The 22,962-nt window shown below is 40.8% G+C and overlaps 1 pseudogene across 1 annotated transcript in view; it reads left to right on the forward strand.

Moving 5' to 3' along the window:
• LOC311113343 (VPS10 domain-containing receptor SorCS3-like) overlaps positions 1–13,435 on the forward strand; it is a 181,694-nt pseudogene extending 168,259 nt beyond the window's left edge. Inside the window, exons 14-21 of the transcript in view lie at positions 1,014–1,044; positions 3,368–3,491; positions 4,000–4,112; positions 8,112–8,243; positions 8,549–8,660; positions 10,484–10,593; positions 12,748–12,876; positions 13,377–13,435. The product of the transcript in view is annotated as a VPS10 domain-containing receptor SorCS3-like (transcript). The remainder of the gene's footprint in view (positions 1–1,013; positions 1,045–3,367; positions 3,492–3,999; positions 4,113–8,111; positions 8,244–8,548; positions 8,661–10,483; positions 10,594–12,747; positions 12,877–13,376) is intronic.
• Positions 13,436–22,962: the final 9,527 nt, after the last annotated feature.

Below are 22,962 nucleotides of genomic sequence, written 5' to 3' on the forward strand. Positions count from 1 at the left end.
TGCGTCAAGACACGGCCAGATGGACGGGCTTCAGCACTGGGGGGAACATTAGAGACACGGGAGACGCTGGACTGAATGGGCTCTGGCTGCTCAGGTGGTGCGGACTCTGAGTGCGTGCCAGTGGACGTTCCTGCGGTTCCTAAGTCCAATTAAACACAGGCACATCTTAACAGTAATTTGAGTCTGTTCCTTATTAATGGGTACACGCATTTGCAATAAAAGCAGTGGATACGTGAAATCTCTGGTGTACCTTTTGCTATATTGCATGCATTTTAAAATTAAACGGTGGCTGGCTATGTATATCAAAGTTAAGGAAATAAATCTGAGTCACCTTGCTGGCAGTCCTGTAGTATATCCGAGTCTCCTACATCAGCGGATACGATTCCAGAGATTAACGTGTCTCCTACAATAGAGGCAACTCTCTGATCAAAGGGTGCAAGTTCATCGGTCCCTGTACCACCGCCTGTTCTGCCCACACTTTGTCGGTGCGCAGCAGTTCTCCGCTTAACTTCCACCTTTATGTCTGACCATTTCTTCTTCAGTTCATTTACGGTGCGACTCTCAGATCCCACCGCGTTGACGGCATCAGACAAACTCGCCCACTCTTTTTTCTTTCTTTTGTTATTAATTCCAGAGGACAGATTTCCAAATAAAATATTTTTTCTTGTTTCTACCTCTGATAGTAGCACCTCTAATTCGTTTTCAGTGAAATTTCGTTTCTTGCTTGCTTTAGCCATGTTCTTGCAGGTTTCTTTTGCCAAATTGGACTAATTACCATATTTAAATTGATTTAATTGAGGGAGGAGACAGGGTGTGGTGTGGTGCTCGTGCATGTGCGCTCAATTTCGCGTTGATTGGGATGTACAAAGAGAATGTATGTGGAATGCTGCGTACGCAGAGATTCATACATCAGATTGTTTTGGTGCGTACGCACATTTATGGCTTTGTCCGTACGCAATGTTTTAGTATGAATTCAACGCAAGTCTTTGTACATGAGGCCCCAGGACTCTCAGCTACTTCTGGTGGCTTGGGAACAGCACTGAGGTAAACTGGACTTAAAACACTTGGTGTACAGAGAAGAGGGCCTAGAACCGAGCCCTGTGGGACTCCAGTAGTGAGACCACATTGAGCAGACACAGATCCTCTTCTGATGTTGTGTATAGTATACAATATACTGTACAACATTAGTAGAGGTAAACTGACACTATTCAAAATGGGTCTTACCCTATAATGCCATATACTGTACATGTACTGCAGTGGTGGCTGGTGTCATTTTAACTAAATCGGAGGACGGGATTATTGTAATGGCTGGAACGGAATAAATGGAACAGCATTTAACACATCAAAGACATGGTTTCCATTCCAGTTCTATTCGACTTCAGCCATTACTACAGTGAGGGAAAAAAGTATTTGATCCCCTGCTGATTTTGTAAGTTTGCCCACTGACAAAGAAATGATCAGTCTATAATTTTAATGGTAGGTTTATTTGAACGTGAGAGATAGAATAACAACAAAAACATCCAGAAAAACACATGTCAAAAATGTTATGAATTGATTTGCATTTTAATGAGGGAAATAAGTATTTGACCCCCTCTCAATCAGAAAGATGTCTGGCTCCCAGGTGTCTTTTATACAGGTAACGAGCTGAGATTAGGAGCACACTCTTAAAGGGAGTGCTCCTAATCTCAGTTTGTTACCTGTATAAAAGACACCTGTCCACAGAAGCAATCAATCAATCAGATTCCAAACTCTCCACCATGGCCAAGACCAAAGAGCTCTCCAATGATGTCAGGGACAAGATTGTAGACCTACACAAGGCTGGAATGGGCTACAAGACCATCGCCAAGCAGCTTGGTGAGAAGGTGACAACCGTTGGTGCGATTATTCAAATTGAAGAAACACAAAATAACTGTCAATCTCCCTCGGCCTGGGGCTCCATGCAAGATCTCACCTCGTGGAGTTGCAATGATCATGACAACGGTGAGGAATCAGCCCAGAACTACACGGGAGGATCTTGTCAATGACCTCAAGGCAGCTGGGACCATAGTCACCAAGAAAACAATTGGTAACAAACTACGCCGTGAAGGACTGAAATCCTGCAGCGCCCGCAAGGTCCCCCTGCTCAAGAAAGGACATATACAGGCCCATCTGAAGTTTGCCAATGAACATCTGAATGATTCAGAGGAGAACTGGGTGAAAGTGTTGTGGTCAGATGAGACCAAAATGGAGCTCTTTCGCATCAACTCAACTCGCCGTGTTTGGAGGAGGAGGAATGCTGCCTATGACCCCAAGAACACCATCCCCACCGTCAAACATGAGGTGGAAACATTGTGCTTTGGGGGTGTTTTTCTGCTAAGGGGACAGGACAACTTCACCACATCAAAGGGACGATGAACCGTCAAATCTTGGGTGAGAACCTCCTTCCCTCAGCCAGGGCATTGAAAATGGGTCGTGGATGGGTATTCCAGCATGACAATGACCCAAAACACACGGCCAAGGCAACAAAGGAGTGGCTCAAGAAGAAGCACATTAAGGTCCTGTGACAATCTGTGGAGGGAGCTGAAGGTTCGAGTTGCCAAATGTAGCCTCGAAACCTTAATGACTTGGAGAAGATCTGCAAAGAGGAGTGGGACAAAATCCCTCCTGAGATGTGTGCAAACCTGGTGGCCAACTACAAGAAACGTCTGACCTCTGTGATTGCCAACAAGGGTTTTGACACCAAGTACTAAGTCATGTTTTGCAGAGGGGTCAAATACTTATTTCCCTCATTAAAATGCAAATCAATTTATAACATTTTTGACATGCGTTTTTCTGGATTGTTTTGTTGTTATTCTGTCTCTTACTGTTCAAATAAACCTACCATTAAAATTATAGACTGATCATGTCTTTGTCAGTGGACAAACGTACAAAATCAGCAGGGGATCAAATACTTTTTTCCCTGAGCCATCCTCCCTTCAGTAGACTCCACTGATGTTATATGAGGTATACATGATGTCTATGGTATTAGGTACATTGACCTCTTCTATGATCAAAGGTGGCTATGATAGAGGCGGAGCAGTTTCTGATCTTGTATTTTGTTCAGACGTCTTGTTAGTATGTCATAAGTTATTACCTTAGCTGCATTGTTTCTAGGTCTTATGGGGAGGATGATTTTTGTAGGCTTTTACTCAAGTCAGAATTTCGACCACTCTAACTACTCAAGTCAAAAGTTCTGACTACTCTAAGTGAGAAGTTCAAGGAGAAGTTGTTATAATCTGAAATGGGTTTCTTTCATGTTCCGGGGTTTTAGGTAAAGGTTTTAGGTGAAGGGATTATAACCGGATCAAAGTGTGATCGTCCATTTTGTCCATGTTCCCTCTTCCTCCAGCCGGTGATCAGCTTAGACGGGAGCATCTCATACACCTTCACCAGCGAGGGAATGAACACTGTTACGGTCCAAGTGTCTTCAGCCAACACCATTCTGCAAGACACCAAGAAGATAGCAGTCCAAGGTAAGGATCAGTATTATCTCTCTCTCTCTCTCTCTCTCTCTCTCTCTCTCTCTCTCTCTCTCTCTCTCTCTCTCTCTCTCTCTCTCTCTCTCTCTCTCCCTCTTTCTCTCTCTCTCTCTCTCTCGGATCTCCCTAATCAAATCATTATACTTGATGTAATGCTAATTTGCACATCTAGCAGCTATCTCACTTGGTATGCAACGTTTGAGGGTACTTTACATTTGAATATGTCAGGATAAATGTGAAAAGGACATTTCCCCAATTATCTAAGAAAGCACTTGTACGAGCAATCATCTCCCCTTGTCAAACCATGAAGACACACACACACCTCACACACACCAACATCTCTGTCATCTTTCCCACTCATCAGAAGACAGTTAGAGGAGGGACACAACCAGAACGAATGACAGTGGGGAATGAGGAGGATACCTTCAGAATAATGCACCTAGATCAGGAGCTGAATTAACGGTCTGTTTCTTTTTCTCCCCTGGTTCTCTCTCTCTGACAGAGTTCTTCAAATCTCTGCTTTTATCTTTCTCCCCTAATCTGGACGTGTTCAACCCTGACGTCCCCGAGTGGAGACAGGATGTGGGGAGAGTCATTAAGAAGGCTCTGCTCCAAGTAAGTGGGAATTCCTTCCTTCTCTCTTTTTCTCCCTCTCTCTCGTATCTTTCTATCCACTCAGGCGCTTCGGCGTTGGCCCTCGGGCTGTCCTGTGATTCTTTATCACACAGGTGTGTGAGGCTCGGCTTCTTCTTCCTCCCTCGATGCAGCTTGATGAGCACTAATAACTTATTTTCAGAAGTTGGAGCGATGAAATGCGTTCTTCGGAATAAGCTTGGAATGAAGGCGATCTTAGCCATTACCGGGGCACTGGATGTGCGTAGTATCTGCGGAGGAGAGCTAACGCTAATATGACATAGTTAAGTGTGTTATTCTTCCACTTCGAGTGGAGGTTTAGGCCTATGTCGTGCGACTTGTGGTCTCTGTGTCTTCACCAACCAACTACACAGTAGATTTGACATGAGAGGCGACTCAGGCGAGCTAGGCTGAGAGCCAGTGGAGGGAGCTACTGTGATAGAGGTCAGGGTGAGCTTTGTGATGGATAAATTGCACTTTGTCACCTGGGAGCAACATACGCTGTATTCGGAAAGTATTCAGGCCCCTTGACATTTCCACATTTTGTTTCGTTACAGCCTTTTCTAAAATGGATTAAATCTATTTTTGTCCTCATCAATCTACACACAATACCCCAAAATGATGAAGCAAAAATAGGTTTTTAGAACTTTTTGCAAATGTATTAAAAATACATTAAAAACAGAAATATCACATTTACATAAGTGATTTGTGATTTGTAGTCATTTAGCAGACGCTCTTATCCAGAGCGACTTACAGGAGCAATTAGGGTTAAGTGCCTTGCTCAAGGGCACATCGACAGATTTTTCACCTAGTCGGCTCGGGGATTAGAACCAGCGACCTTTCGGTTACTTACACAACGCTCTTAACCACTAAGCTACCTGCCGCCCCAGGTAGCTTAGTGTATCCAGACCCTTTGATATGAGACTCGAAAAATAGCTCAGGTGCATCCTGTTTCCATTGATCATCCTTGAGCTGTTTCTACAACTTGATTGGAGTCCACCTGTGGTAAATTCAATTGATTGGACATGATTTAGAAAGGCACACACCTGTCTATATAAGGTCCCACAGTTGACAGTGCATGTCAGAGCAAAAAGAACAAGCCATGAGGTCAAAGGAATTGTCCGTAGAGCTCCGATACAGAATTGTGTTGAGGCACAGATCTGGGGAAGGGTACCAAAACATGTCTGCAGAAATGAAGGTCCCCAACAACACAGTGCCCTCCATCATTCTTAAACGGAAGAAGTTTGGAACCACCAAGACTCTTCCTAGATCTGGCCGCCCGGCCAAACTGAGCAATCGGCGGAGAAATGCCTTGGTCAGGGAGGTGACCAAGAACCCGATGGTCACTCTGACAGAGCTCCAGAGTTCCTCTATGGAGATAGGAGAACCTTCCAGAAGGACAACCATCTCTGCAGCACTCCACCAATCAGGCCTTTATGGTAGAGTGGCCAGACGGAACCCACTCCTCAGTAAAAGGCACATGACAGCCCGCTTGGAGTTTGACAAAAGGCACCTAAAGGGCTCTCAGACAATGGGAAACAAGATTATCTGGTCTGATGAAACCAAGATTGAACTCTTTGGCCTGAATGCCAAGCGTCACGTCTGGAGAAAACCTGGCACCATCCCTACGGTGAAGCATGGTGGTGGCAGCATCATGCCGTGGGGATGTTTTTAGCACCAGCCAATTGAATTGTGTTGAACTGAGGGGCACACTCAGTTATAGAAAGCCATAGCTCTAGCTTGAGTTATTAATTGCTAGGCTCAATAGAGTGTTACAGCAAGTATTTTCATACAGAAAGTTTTGTTATACAACCTTTTATTACCTAAAGTAAATACATTAAACGGTATATGGGTCTCAGGTCTCTATTGAGTTTATGAACACTAGTTAACATTTACATATGCAGTTTAATGCTATCAAACCATCCCTCCTTTCATTCTTTCACCCTTTCTCTGAAAGGAAATCATAGTAAGACTTATTCATCCATGTACTGCTAGAGTTGGTTCATAGCCTAGATATTGTGCAACAACCGCCATACAAAGTGTTATTACATTTTTTTCTTCATTTATTTTTATCTTTCTGCGGTTCGCATTCAGTTCATCATGTGTCAAGGTAAACATCTCCCCTCAATAAAGTGAAGACGATTAGAAGGAAAAGGGGCATCAACATCGCAGTTAAAGTAAGGTTCCATTAAACTGCAGTGTTGCTGTGCTACAGTACAGCTCTATGGCTGACAATAGTGAGAGCCAGGCAGGGCTGCACTTTTGCTCCTCAGCTGATTCCAACCCACCACCTAATAGAGGTTTGAATGGGGAGCTCAGTAATAGAGGCTATTTGAAGTTATTTTCAGAAGTCATTCCATCTTCGGTTTCTCCGGCTTCTTCTTTACTCCACTTGCGGTACATGGAAGATGGCAGAAGACTCCCTCTCAGGTTCCAATCAATCAATCAATCAAATTGTATTTATAAAGCCCTATTTACATCAGCAGATGTATACAGAAACCCAGCCTAAAACCCCAAACAGCAAGCAATGCAGATCTAGAAGTACGGTGGCTAGGAAAAACTAGACAGTGACTGTCTGTAAATTCATATAATTTTGTATGTTTCGCGGAAGCCCCCCGCTGGTTTCACCGCCACCTGTTAATGCACCTCTCAGTGTGGTGCAAGAGGTTAACATGTCATCTTTTTTCCCCAAGAGAGTGCACTGCTTCTGGGCATCTACTTTTCTCTCTCGCCCCCCCCCCCCCTTTCCTTTCCTGGGTAACGACGGTACTTTACATCAGAGAATAAAATTATAGTTATAGGTGAATCATCATAACCTATTTATCACAACAATGTTGGAAATAATGCACTATGGAAGGAGTTATGAAGATAGAATAACCCAGTATCATCATAGTTCATAGTTACGGTCAAGTTCAAGATGAATGAAAAACTGAATCCACATCATGGTGTGTTTACAACAGTAATTAGTAACTGACCACTGTTTATTTAGCTTTGCATACAGTAAGATTGTGAGGAAGCTGCTCCAAAAGCCTTTGCTGTTCAAATATTAAAGCGTCAAGATAAAGCCTGGCAGACGTGTTTTTTCAGCCACATTTGAGCTTGGCCAAAATTCCCTCCTAAAAGCTCACTCATCTGACTCAGTCTGACTCACCTACTCCCCTCCCTTAACCCAAATCAGATGTTTCACTCCAGCCAATGAGTTTGGGGGACATAAAATGCCAGTGCTACCCAAGCACACAGAGCCAGAAGGCTTTTTAGACTAATGAGTGATCGCAAAGAGAACAAACCGGCCTGAGTGTATTGATTTTTACAGGGGCTATTGTATCCCATCCCCTTCCCTATCCCTCTCCTTTGCTTCTATCCCTCTTTACTCTCATTGTGAGTCATTCCTTTGCTCTCTATTTGTCCACTATTTTGCTACTCAAATACTATTTTTATGCTTGATAATTAATGTGCTTCAAGTGTATGTGACTCGCCGACTACGGAACTCCATTGTCTGCCGATAGCCCCATAGAGAACCCATTAAAACATGAATGGCTTTTAAAATGGGCACTGATTACCGGTTGGAACCCCCTGCCTCATAGGTGGTCTGAAGTGGAAAAAGGCCATTATAAAGAAAAAACATTTAATAGTAGCTATTTTGAAGACCTGGAAAAACAGTTGGTTGGCAAGACCTACTTTTCCCATCAAGAAAGAAATACACTTTCGTGAAAAAAATGGCGGTTGAGATAAGAAAGTCCTATTACTGTTGGATTATCATCTATTGGTTTGATGACATATTGTATCATTGTTTACCTGTAGGTTGTACTGGGTTATCAACACATGTTGGTCAAGCCCAAAACTATTTCGTTGTCACCTCCCTCTCCTTTGATTTCAAACATGTTAAATATGTATATACTCTAAGAGCATTGTTTTTGACTGTAGACAAAGAATACTATACCAGTATGAACACATTGTAACAGTACTGTCCATTGTCAACAGGTGTCAGACTTTCCAAAGGATCAGCTATTGGTTGCAGTGTTTCCAGGTGTGCCAACGGCCGCTGAGCTCCTCCTGTTACCACACAAGAACCAATCAGAGGGCAGGAAAAAGAGTGAGGAGGAGCTAGAGCAGGTATGGGACAGTTAGATTGGACACTGACATTTTGAGTGTCATTGTAATTCTGTCATGGCATATATGACTAATTGTTTCCAATCCTTCACGCCAATTCACCCAATAGGATAATTACATTGTCATGGCTAAAATGACACACATTAATTCTACGCGCCCGAGTCTGACAATTGAGATAACTGAACCAATGTGGTGGGTGTCATGACAAGATGGCAAATATTATTTAAATATGCAGCGTGTGAATTGAAAGAGCTGTAAATGGTGACAATTGTTTAACAAAATTATGCTTCTTTCATCTCCTTCAAGAGATCTCTGAGATACTTGCCAGCGCTCTCAACCAGAATCTGGTGGAGTTTGAGCTAAAACCAGGAGCAAGAGTAATCGTTTACATCACACAGCTAACTTTGGGTAAGGAAAAAAGTTAGTATCAAGATAATTACATAAATTAACTGTATGTACTTGCATGAGAAATCAAAATGTTCTCTACATATTCTCCTGTTTTTTAACTGTTTTTGTTTCTTTTTGTGATGTCATAAATGCAATGTCATTTACTGGAGATAATGTCTTCATAAGCCATATTTGGAGAGCATAATATGTTTGTTTGTCACCATCCTGGGTGTATGAAGATTGGAGGAGGACATGGGAGGAAAGGGAGGATGGATTTGATTTTAAGTGGAAATCCTTGAGACAACGGATCTTTTATATCAATACGCCCAACATCTGTTCACTGTCTTTTACAGCCATCCAACCACAAAATGAGTGTTGCGCTGAGTATAATTATGTTGATTATTTAGTCCTTGAGAAGTTTGGTTATAAATGCATGCAAAAATCAGAATCGCATAAAAAGAATCATCAACATTACACCAGTTTGAGTGTTGGCTTGAAATGAGACAAATAAATAACTACTCTTGGCTGCAATTAAAATGATTTGCCAGTGTCCACCCAGAAACAACACAAAACCTGCTTCACAATGGAAAATATTTGTGTGTGTGGGTGTGTCACCTCAGAAAAGGTGGGAAGAGCCTTCAAGCTGCTTCAGAAAGGTCATCGACATCACAGAGCTGGGGCTGGAAAATATACAAAGTAGAAAATATACTGTGCTCTACCTTTGATGAAATATATTAATATTCATTTCAAAGTCAATGTAATACCCCAGAGAGAGGGTGAGGTGGAGGTGTTGAATAGGATAATCAGCATCACACACTTCCAGTTTATTCCACAGTAAGTGTTGTAAAAGGCTAGTTTTTACCATAATTTAGCATTTACCTCAGAATATGAATGTTGCTATGCTTGTTTTAAGCAGATGGCTTTTAGTTGGAGGAAAGGAAACCATTTAGAAATAGCAATTTCACACTACCACCATCTTTTGAATTTGTGAAATTATAAACAGGGCAGGTTCTCATAATGCACTATCATTGCCGTGGATCTACCCATAATCCATAGCCGGATTTATTTACTGTTGCATAATACTCCCGAGTGGCGCAGTGGTCTAAGGCACTGCATCGCAGTGCTAGCTGTGCCACTAGAGATCCTGGTTCGAATCCAGGCTCTGTCGTAGCCGGCCGCGACCGGGAGACCCATGGGGCGGCGCACAATTGGCCCAGCGTCGTCTAGGGTAGGGGAGGTAATGGCCGGCAGGGGATGTAGCTCAGTTTGTAGAGCATGGCGTTTGCAACGCCAGGGTTGTGGGTTCGTTTCCCACGGGGGGTATAAAAAAAAAAGTAATGTATGCACTAACTGTAAGTCGCTCTGGATAAGAGCGTCTGCTAAATGACTAAAATGTAATGGTAATGTAAATGCATAAACCTGGTGGCGAAGTCGTCCCTTGTCCCAGCTCTGTTGTTTTGGGCCTAGACTACATCATCACACATATCAGACAAAATAAATGACATTTGTTGCTGTATACGGGCCACTGGAAGGGAATCGTTTTTTGACAATGTTGTGGCTCCAAAACAAAACTTTATTGTACACTGTGGTCCTGTATAATACAATTTTGTTTTAAACTAATTGATTCAAGTAAAGCATATGCATTGAATGTATATAGCCCTACTGTACCAGACTATTGCGATGCAAAAAATATATCTCAACTGTACCCCATGGTTGTTATTGGTGATACAATACAGTATAGGATCAATTGTGGCAATGAAGCAAGAACATCTCCAAGGCAATCCCAGATTAGCCTTTATTGTGTTGCTATGTTCTTGTTATGTTTAACGTTGGTCTTCCTCTACCCTCTGTTACAGCACCCTTGGTGGATTCCAGCCCGAGACACAGCAGTTCAGCCATGCTGATGCTCCTATCAGTAGTATTCCTGGGTTTAGCAGTGTTTCTCATCTACAAATTCAAGAGGTATGTACAGTACTGTATGATTATATCTTTGTACACTGTATCGCAGCACTGCTGTAATCACCTGACATCATCATTAATAATGCATATTATAATAATATGCTAGATTGATAGGGCCTGCATAAATGAACGATGAACTAATGACGTTCCTTTGAAATAACTTTTCAAATTATTCTGTAGATGTAGTAAACAGATTTAGAGTGATTTGGATGCATGAGGCACATGTGTGAATCAGTGATGATATGTTAAGAAAACTATCATTAAATTGCTTAATATGCTGTTGCCGTACTTTGGCTGTTGGTAGCTGAATTATTAAATGATGGAAAAGTCTGCGGAAAACGCATCAATTATGGATATAGAATTTCCCACATTAATCTAAAGAGGAAACAGATTTATTGAAATGTCACATACAACAAAGCAAAACAATTAAATAACAAAATTACTTGTTGATTAAACACATTTCTAATCATAAATATCAATGGGGAAAGATTTTTCAGAGATTATGCAAAATGTATATGCATTAGGATTACAGTTTTATATCACTACTAGACATTGATGTCAAATGGGAATTTAATGATGGATAGATGAAGATTTTCATAGTGAGTTCATGATAATAACATGTGCAGGGGTTAATTTAGTCTTGTCATCATACCAACTCTGAACGAAAACTGTAATATACATCTTTGAGAAATGTTGCCAATGGGACGGACCATCATTGAATAGTCATTCTCTATTGTAACATGGCTGTTGTCTGTCTACATTTACCAATCTGCAGAAAAATCCCCTGGATTAACATATAAAAATGAAAAAAAGTATTTGATCCCCTGCTGATTTTGTACGTTTGCCCCCTGACAAAGAAATGATCAGTCTATAATTTTAATGGTAGGTTTATTTGAACAGTGAGAGACAGAATAACAACAACAAAATCCAGAAAAACCCATGTCAAAAACGTTATAAATTGATTTGCATTTTAATGAAGGAAATAAGTATTTGACCCCCTCTCAATCAGAAAGATTTCTGGCTCCCAGATGTCTTTTATACAGGTAACGAGCTGAGATTAGGAGCACACTCTTAAAGGAAGTGCTCCTAATCTCAGCTTGTTACCTGTATAAAAGACACCTGTCCACAGAAGCAATCAATCAATCATGCAAGATCTCACCTCGTGGAGTTGCAATGATCATGACAATGGTGAGGTATCAGCCCAGAACTACATGGGAGGATATTGTCAATGATCTCAAGGCAGCTGGGACCATAGTCACAAAGAAAACAATTGGTAACAAACTACGCCGTGAAGGACTGAAATCCTGCAGCGCCCGCAAGGTCCCCCTGCTCAAGAAAGCACATATACAGGCCCGTCTGAAGTTTGCCAATGAACATCTGAATGATTCAGAGGAGAACTGGGTGAAAGTGTTGTGGTCAGATGAGACCAAAATCGAGCTCTTTGGCATCAACTCAACTCGCCGTGTTTGGAGGAGGAGGAATGCTGCCTATGACCCCAAGAACACCATCCCCACCGTCAAACATGGAGGTGGAAACATTATGCTTTGGGGGTGTTTTTCTGCTAAGGGGACAGGACAACTTCACCGCATCAAAGGGACGATGGACGGGGCCATGTACCGTCAAATCGTGGGTGAGAACCTCCTTCCCTCAGCCAGGGCATTGAAAATGGGTCGTGGATGGGTATTCCAGCATGACAATGACCCAAAACACACGGCCAAGGCAACAAAGGAGTGGCTCAAGAAGAAGCCCATTAAGGTCCTGGAGTGGCCTAGCCAGTCTCCAGACCTTAATTCCATAGAAAATCTGTGGAGGGAGCTGAAGGTTCGAGTTGCCAAACGTCAGCCTCGAAACCTTAATGACTTGGAGAAGATCTGCAAAGAGGAGTGGAACAAAATCCCTCCTGAGATGTGTGCAAACCTGGTGGCCAACTACAAGAAACGTCTGACCTCTGTGATTGTTTTGCAGAGGGGTCAAATACTTATCAAATACTTATTTCACTCATTAAAATGCAAATCAATTAATATCGTTTTTGACATGCTTTTTTCTGGATTTTTGTTGTTGTTATTCTGTCTCTCACTGTTCAAATAAACCTACCATTAAAATTATAGACTGATCATGTCTTTGTCAGTGGGCAAACGTACAAAATCAGCAGGGGATCAAATACTTTTTTCGCTCACTGTACGCAGAGGTGAACCAGGAGAAAGAGCAGGAGATGATCGGTTCGGTCAGCCAGAATGACAGCATGCCTAAATCACCCTCAGTGAGAAGGAGATGGACGCCAGGGTTAAACGTAAGATACATAGTCTGACAAATAGTTGTTTACTCTGTTATTAGCAAGTTACTGATTTGGTGACTTTGAACTTCCTTGTTGAGAAAGATCCACCAATTTTACACATACATTGTCCAAACTAATTATATTGGACTAGAACACATATGGGTCATATCTCCGTGTATAACAATGTTGACTTTTGACCTGCAGTGTATACACTACATAGTGTTTAGAAAGTCTACATTGTTTCTTTACATGGAATTAACTGGTAGGAAAAAGGAGGAGTACTGTATCTTCAGAAGAAAACAAGGAAACAAACTAACGAATGGGTCAGCCACTAATGTCCCACACATGAAACAACAGCTTAAGAGCTTTTGATAAGACAATGTAATCAAACCCCAGTAATTAACAGGCCGTATCAATGTCCAAGTAGTTATTTGTTTCACAGGCATCAAAGCCTCTACTAACAGTGGACTAACCCACATTGTTCTTATGTTGTGTTTGTTTTCTCTGTACCCCAGGGAGAATTGGAAATGCCTGCAAGAGCACAAGGGAGATTCCTAACTGTACTAGCGTGTAAAGCCGAGGAAGGAATGCAACAAATGTGTACAGACTTAAAGTATTGCCATTTTGAGGGTTTTCTCTTTTTTGGTTTATTTTATAATTTCTCAAACACAACCCCAATGTTAATAGTTTTCTAAGGACCTCATTTATTCTGATGTGCATGGGTGTCTTGTTTGATAGCATCTATGCGGCAAATTTGAAATCCACTCAATTAGACAAGTTTTAATTACAAGTATGAGCTACTTAGGCCTACTGTTACACAATTTGGATTACAAAAAAATGGTTAATTTTCAGTCCATAATTGTCTTATTTCATGGACATTTATCAAAGCCTTTATCAAAACCTACGAAGAGAGGTATGTACATTTCTTAAGGTTTTACTTTCCATGAGGTATAAGAGTTTTGTCTGTATGGGCCAACATGTCTAGGTCTCCGATCTAACAGGGAATATTATTGAAAATATACCATATAATCTTTAGATATCTGTTATCGCTCTGTATAAACTATATGTATATTTACTTTCCACATGCTTGTAGTAAAAGTACAATGCCGAACACAGGAGATCTAGTCATGGCGTGTTATCAGTTCTTGAAAATGTGTTAAAAAAGCATGATGTTATTTATAGAAAGAGTCCAACTTCATTTGTTTTTAATGAGGTCCTTGACTCATGCATGGTATTATTAAGGACACTATGTATATGTTGTAGATAAGCAAGTGTTGTAAATAGTTATTTTCTATTCATCAGAAGAGCTCACTAATTTTTACATACAGTATATATACAGACTTCCATATCCGTCATTTTGTTAATTTATGGCTATACAATGTATCTGTCTTGTACAAAAGGTTTAACTGTTAAGATGGGAATCATTTTCTAAATATTAAACCAGGTTTACACAATGCCACCCCTGCTTGAAATGAAATATAACACATAATTGGTGGTAATTTTTACATGCATCTCATTGGTTAAACTCTTTGTAACAGACAACACTTTTCATGAGCATCATGGGATTATTTCTATTGTTTGCCCTTTGAATGTAACGAGAAATGGAATCAGCCATTTATGATCTGTGGATATAATTTGTGTCTGATTCATCAAGATGATCACATATTGTTGTACATGTCAATTCAACACATTTCATCAGCTTCATTTAGAAGTTAGAAACCAACTGTTAAGTCAAGTTCCACCACTTGAATTCCCTAATGTAGTGAAATACTGTACACACAACAGTGTGCATGCTAGCTAGTAGCTAGTTTCCTCCACCACACTGCTGTGCAAAGCAGTCCTCTGAAAGCTGTCATCAGCAGGAGTAGAAGCAGGCGCTCCAGTCAGCCAGTCAGCAGCTTGAAGGCACGCACAGGTCCCCTGGCAGCAGGTGTAGCCAGTCTGGCTGTAAACAGAGATGGGTGGATGATTAAGCACCGAATGCACCATGCCGAGCTATCCCACAATGCCGTGCCTGGACTCGGCACGTAACGACACACAGGAGAGTGAGAGGACAGAAGGACAGGGATGTTTAGAGAATGTTGCACAAGTGTATGACAGGAAAGTGTTTCCCATGATAGTGTACATAAGTGTGTGTTCAGTAGTAAAGGAAAGAGTTGGAGCTTCTGTATCTGTATTCCCTTGTTACATTGTAACAAGAGTGGTGTTACATTCTAATAAGAGTGTTATAGCAGTTGTCATTGCAAGCTGTTGCTGTAGCGACATCTAACGTTGTTATGATGCATGAAACTCCATCCACAGAGGCAGTTTTTTCCGCTCCGGTTCCATTCTTCAATGACACGACCTAGCAAAGCAACACTTTGTTTTGTTGAACGATAATTGCATCATCCTCACTATTTGGTTTGTTGTTGACAACTCATTTTGATGTTCTCAATGTCACCCCTGCTTTGTTCAAATACTTATTAAAAAGAAAGATTACCGTAGTGACAGATAACGGGAACATGGAAGTGTTTCTTCTTTGTGTCATCTCTGCCACCACCAGTTCCTAAGGCAACTCCTCCACTGCCTCCACTGGTAGACAAAGCTGAACTAGCTGACCTAGGTCACTGAGAGTTCATCCACATGTATAATTCCTTTTATTTCTCCTGAATTTCTTCGGAAAGACATTCCTTCGGCATGTAAGGCCATTATATCGGTGGAGTACAACCATTCATCCCATGAGCCTCGAAGCTCCTTTCAAGTGATAAGATCTTCAGACATCCTTCAGAGGCAACACTGACTCTGAAAATACATTTTCTTGTACAGCTGCAGGTTTGTAGGGAAAGTATTTGGTTTTGTTATATTTGTTACAGTTTGTGTGCTTATTTAATGGTGTAGATATTTTGCTCCGCAATGTTTGTTTGAATAGTTTTCTCTTGTGTTCATTGCTTTACATCAAATTCTATTGAGCTGGTTTGATTACTTTTTCGTACAAATGTTGAACACCTATTATAATACTATATATGAAATCTGAAAGGGAATCAAGGTTGTAAAATTGGAAATTAGGAAATCTTAGCTTACTAAGATGCGGTAAAGAGGTCAATGGAACTCGACCAAAACAATGAAAATGACTTGGAAACGCGTGGGAGAAAGATGCCATGGGGGAAATTTCCTGAATCTCCTCATTGCCCCCCAGCAAAATGTGCCTATATGTATGCAATTGTTTTTATGTTTATTCACACTACGTTGAGGAAAAAAATCGGAGTATAATGCTTGTATGGATGTCATCGTGACCCATCAGCTGCATTACAGTTAAAAACGACTTTGACTACCACCATTGATTTCTGTATGCTAGCTATGCTACCAGCTTATACGAACAGGAGTTAGCATTTAGCAGTCACCTCTTTAAACCTGAAAAGGGACAACTTCTAAATGTTATGCAGCGAAAACAGCAAAATATATGCAAATCACACTTTAGTAACCACTTTGTGGGCCTGTTACAATACATAAATCGTGATGGATTTGACAACTACCTACTTTGTTAGATCAGATTTGTTGAATGTGCGCCAATCCCCAAAGTCTGCGTTTCATTGACCTCTTTAACACATTTATTCTAATTCTAAGGGCAGACCATTGTAATACTCTTCATTGCACAAATCCTAAAAATGCATGCGTCATCAGTACGGTTCTGTTTCATCTTTATTTCAATATTTCTACTGTAAAGAAACTGTCATTTTGATATTGTTTCAAATAAATGTATTTTTCTACATCAAAGCATTTTTCTCTGTGTAATGGAATTATTCAAACTCTGAGAAGGGTAATAGGAGGTGATCTGCACTGCATATTAAACTGACATTCTTATTGCTATATCCCATACTACTGTGTGTGTTAGTGTGTGTGTGTCTGCATGTGTGTTAAGTCTCTCTCTCTCTCTCTCTCTCTCTCTCTCTCTCTCTCTCTCTCTCTCTCTCTCTCTCTCTCTCTCTCTCTCTCTCTCTCTCTCTCTCTCTCTCTCTCTCTCTCTCTTTCTCTCTCTCTCTCTCTCTCAACGCTCGGCTATGAAAAGCCAACTGACATTTACTCCTAAGGCGCTGACCGGTTGCAACGTCTATAACCACTGTGAATATTATTTGACCCTGCTGGTCATCTATGAATGTTTGAACGTCTTGACGAATGATCTAGCCTTTATGGCCATGTACTCTTATGATCTCCAACCGGCACAGTCAGAAGAGGAGCCACCCCTCAGAGCCTTGTTCCTCTCTAGGTTCCTTCCTAGGTTCCTGCCTTTCTAGGGAGTTTTTCCTAGCCACTGTCCTTCCACATCTGCATTGTTTGCTCTTTGGGGGTTTTAGGCTGGCTATCTGTATTAGCAGATTGTGACAACTGCTGGTGTTTAATGGGCTTTATAAAATAAATGTGATTGATTGATTGATGCGTGTTAAAATGATGTTATGCAGGTCATTCCTTCTTCATTACAGTTGTCCAAGTGTTACAGTGTTAAAACTGTAGAGAAAAATACAGTTTTGGGAAAACCAGTGTTGAAAAAAAACTGTGTCAACAGTGTTGGGGAAAAAGTGTTTAAAAAGCCCAACTTCAGCACATACCTTTACTCAAAGTCTAACAACTCCAGTTTCTTCTAATTCATCAGCACTGAAGTCGATAAGGAGCCAGCAAACCACGTCACGATGGACCGTCTGATAGCTTGTCGTGACTAAACAAACCTTGATACATTACAACTGCTCAAGCCAGCTCTGCAAGCTACAGCCAGGAGCGAAAGTGTACACAATGCTCTCCCTAGCACCAACACTGCAAATCAGAATCAGCCTTCACTTACTTACACTGCTGCAGGCATTTAGACAGTGCACTGCTGTGGGACGTGGAAAAACAATGTACTGCTATATTCCTGTCTGTCACGATGTTACTGTGTGGAGAATGCATGATCTAAAGTTATTAGGGGGATACGTGTGTGTGTGTGTGCAGCTACAACAGTGGTTGTAAAATACTTATGGTAAATGCAAAGGCTGCAATACAAAGGTTGGGCATGAATATTGTCAATGTGATTAATGTGATAGTTTGTGAATTGCTGTCACCTATACTTGTTCACAAATGATAAAGTCAGTTTTGTGTATTACAGGTTAATCTTCCGATAATGCAGTCATGTTATACGGTAAGTTCCTGTTAGAGCTACTGTATCTTGTTACTGTAGATACTATACTGTATGCTGTTATTGTAGATACTATACTGTATCTTGTTATTGTAGATACTATACTGTATCTTGTTATTGTAGACACTATACTGTATGCTGTTATTGTAGATACTATAATGTCTCTTGTTATTGTAGATACTATACTGTATGCTGTTATTGTAGATACTATACTGTATCTTGTTATTGTAGATACAATACTGTATCTTGTTAATGTAGATACTATACTGTATGCTGTTATTGTAGATACTATTCTGTATCTTGTTATTGTAGACACTATACTGTATGCTGTTATTGTAGATACTATAATGTCTCTTGTTATTGTAGATACTATACTGTACGCTGTTATTGTAGATACTATACTGTATCTTGTTATTGTAGATACAATACTGTATCTTGTTATTGTAGATACTATACTGTATCTTGTTATTGTAGACACTATACTGTATGATGTTATTGTAGATACTATAATGTATCTTGTTATTGTAGATACTATACTGTATCCTGTTATTGTGGATACTATACTGTATCTTGCTATTGTAGAGATGTTATATTTCTTTAGAATATATTCGACACTTCATGTCTGGTAGTGAAGTCGCTGCGTGTCTCCTTTCTGAACCCAAACAGGTGAGAGGTATTCCTATGAGGCACTGGTTTAATTATCACCATGGCAACAGCATGACATCACTGTATTATGGGATGCCACCGCCCCTTCTGATCTGTCCCTCACCATTCTTTGGACACTGACAGGTAAAATGTCCCTAATTTGACGTCCGCACCGTGTGACACCCACTACCACTCGAACATCAACAATGAGCGGCATCTAAGTGGCCATGTTTTTTTGTGTTTTTTTTATCCTTGAGACGCCTGTTGCCGGTAAGAGCGGACGAAGTGGTGAAGAATTGATTGGAGGCAGAATATATGCGCTAAATAAAATACTCGTCATGAAAGATGGCAGCATTGTCATCTGCGAACTCACCATCCCCTCAAGGGATTGGGCTTTCACCAGACTATAAAAGTACTCTGTCACTTAATGGCGAATAAAGGCTCTCCTTCGATTACAGTTTATTTCACTTTCGCAGTTTTATGGCGTAGTTGGCAGATGGGGCGATTTGGATACCGATGGACGGCAAAGCCTGGCATAAACAAGGGCCATTTGTCTTGATTCGCCAGGGGAAAGCCTTTGGAGCAGCCTCATTATACCTAGGGTTAGATTAATATTGTGGCCTGTCTCTCCCTTTCACCTTAGGACCCCATCACAATGTATTAAAGGTATCTTAGGCTGCGTTTACACAGGCAGCCCAATTCTGATATTTTTCCCACTAATTGTTCTTTTGACCAATCAGAACAGCTCTAAAAAGAGATCTGATGTGAAAAGATCTGATGTGATTGGTCAAAAGACCAATTAGTGGGAAAAAAAATCAGAATTGGGCTGCCTGTGTAAACACAGCCTTAGAACCACAAACACATACTCCAACCCTTGGGTTGCTGATTGACCTATGGGTTGGGTAATAGAAACTTGGAGCTAGGCGTGTATTTACACATTGTTTCAATGTGAGCTGGGCTCCCACACATAAGCAGAGCTCCCACACGTAGGATAACACTGATATTGGTTAGGATGGCACTCCTGTAAAGAGGTGGTTTGACCATAAGGATGTACATTTTGTCAAGACCGCCCAGGGCCTGAGACTATGTTTATGGTGTTAGGATAGTTGATTGTGAGTAAACATAGTGAAAATTTAAACAGCTAGTGTTTTCTGTAGTAAATGATTTTATGATTACTCCACATCTCCCACGTAAAAATGACTTGAGTTTCAGTGTTTTCACTCAAACATTGACTTCATCAAAATACGTATTACTATAGGCCCACTGTGGTATTGCACAAACAGTGAGATCATGTGATGTGCAATGATGTGGTCTTGCTTGAAAACTGCAAAGTCATCATCTTGTGTCTCCCATTGAGCATAACATAGACATGGTAAAAATTGATTTTTGAGGAAAACAACCTCCATAAGCGTCTGTAATTGCCTCTGACTTGGAGTTATTTTCCTCTGCTAACAGCAGGCAGACTAGAGGACAGCTTTCCATTGTCTTACATCCCACAGGGACCGGAAGAGGACAGGAAGCCATTACCGGGGTGGCTTATGCATATTGTAATAATAATAATCATTTTATTAAATATACCACAAAATCACTTTCCCAAAGAAGCCTATTACATAAACAGAGGTACTTAGCTCGATGAAAAGCCCTTCCACTGACTCAAGAGTTCGGCAAACACTTATCCTGAAGAGAGGGGACGGACAGCAACCTCTGTGGACTAACATAAGATAATCTGTTTGAAATCAAATCCCCTTAAATGAGCTCTGAAACTTTTTGACTCTGCAAGTGGGAGTAATCTTATACATAAAAAATAAAAAAAGTGAAGTGAGTGCTAGGCTATAACAACAATATATTTAGTATTCCTTCTAGGGTCCTACTACAGACTGAAGTATCTGAGGAGATGTAATGCTGTCCACAATATTTGAACAATATCTCTCCCAGTTTAGCATAAATAAATTCACAAAATCACATAAGATGAGTTATGAAACATGACTATTGTCCCTCTTTTAAAAACAAGCGAATAACTAATTTATTTATTTTTGATTTCACACGCTGAGCAGATTATATTATAAATATGCATTCTCTACCTCTTGTCAAAATGGAGTTGTCAGATAACACCGGAGGCTATTTGTTGTAATTCAAAGGCTGAATATGTTTCATTGTACCCATATTTAGGTAAACGTTAGGGAAAAAATCTGTCATCGTCCGTACTGGTGAGGCGTTTTGTCACCCAAGGGGATACGTTTGGGAAACCACTACATATCACAATAACTCTACTCATCATTCCGGCATGTTTCTTCTTGGTACTATCTAAAGCATGACTTCTCCTGTGTTGTAACAGCAATTAAAATTGGCCAAAACAAAACAAATCTGTCAATACTTGGACTGAATCATGTTATGATGGTATGAAAAATTATCTGCACTAACACATTTGGACATGGGCTCCATCTAAAGCAAAAAGGAAAAACACTATCTAACTTCAATTTATGAAGGTAATATAATTGGCTAAGCCTGATATCAACTCTATGACCTCATGATAACAGGGTCATAGAGGAGCATGGGTGAACAGAAGGTCCAGCATCATTGCAGAGATTTAGATAAATAGATAAATAAGGGAGATATGGAGGCTCCGTTAGGGAGATATTGAGCTTATTGTCAATATGATAATATTGATCGTAATGTAGATATTTGGATTAGCAACACCCATTAAAAGATAAGCGTATGTACGTAAGTATATCGAGGCATATACTTAATTTGATAATTTAAGAATAAGGAAAAGGAGGGAAACTTGTTAAATTTGTATTATTCTGTTATTTATGGAGTTTATATGTGTCTTTGAGAGTGAGAGACAGATTGGTAGAGAGACAGATAGGTAGAGAGAGAGAGAGAGAGAGAGAAAGAGAGAGAGAGAGAGAGCGAGAGAGAGAGAGAACCACCCCCTCGCCCCTACCAACTCACTCGGAGGGCCCTACATTGTCACGTGTTGCTGACAAAACTTCGAGGGTGACTTCCAGAGAGTGGCGACGGGATATATAAACCCATCAAATTCGGGACACACTCCTGACTTGAATTATGCAAATCATGTTCCACTTTTAAATAATAAAACAAGCATGAAATTCTAATTGACAAAGCCCCCTGTCTTTTTACAAGATATAACCTCTCAAGTCTCGAAATCAGACATAAACAAATGCACGTGACATATAATTAGGCACACCTCTCCATTATTATGTATGACATTGTGCAAACTCCAAACATATCGCAGTGCGTGTCGGGATTAAACTTTGCTCTGAAGCCTGCAGCATTGCTGGCTCGGTCAAAGTGGCTAGCTGAGGGTCTAATTAGCCCGTACACCCTCTCTCACTGAGCTTTGGGACACTTGCGCAAATGGCAGAGGGGCGCGTAAATGTGCAAATGGAGGGCTGAAGGTCGAGGGGAAGGAGGTGATTTAGGATTCAGCCAGAGAGAACATGGTGCTTTAACAGTATATGGAATAGCGACTTTTCATTATTGAGCTAGATAGTTGGTTCAGCGCTAGTTCAAGAACAAATCACTGTCTAACATTGGTCTGTGGAGACAAGATAATATACCCTGTTTTCTACTGCTTTCCCTCAATGATATGATTCGACTCACCTTAGAGAAAACGTAACTGATACCTTATGTAAATGGGGTTGTCAGCCCGCGCCTGCACTGAGAAACATACACTCAATGGTATTGGTATTTCATGACACTTTTAAAAACTCTTTGATGAAGTGTGATCCCCAAACATATTAAGACAGCATCTGTGCTTTCATTTTCAATTTCGCCGCCATCAAAGGACCATACGGAATGTGTCTAAAGCTATTGTGTCTGAGGCTATTGTGTATTCAGATCATCGAGCTCCTTACACAATGCTGCAAAGATTCACCTCTGAGTTTTAGCATGGCACCTTCTCAGTGTGCCAGACACAACCCAATTCAGCGAAGCTCATAAATACAAATGAATATCACTTGAGCTTTTGTTTTTGCTTTGTATCTGTCAGTCTCAGGAGTGGAGGCAATTTTAGTGGAGGAATATACAGGTAACTGACAAAATAAAAGAAACACCAACATAAAGTGTCTTATTAGGGTGTTGGGTCACAATGAGCCAGAACAGCTTCAATGCACATTTGCATAGATTCTACAAAGCGTCTGGAACTCTGTTGGAGGGATTCGACACCATTCTTCCACGAGAAATTCCATCATTTTAGTGTTTTGTTGGTAGTAGAAAACGCTATCTCAGGCGCCTCTCCAGAATGTACCATAGGTGTTCAATTGGGTTGAAATCTGGTGACTGAGACGGCC

This window comes from Coregonus lavaretus, assembly GCF_964263955.1.
Source record: "Coregonus lavaretus genome assembly, chromosome: 40".
In the NCBI taxonomy this organism is placed as follows: Eukaryota; Metazoa; Chordata; class Actinopteri; order Salmoniformes; family Salmonidae; genus Coregonus; species Coregonus lavaretus.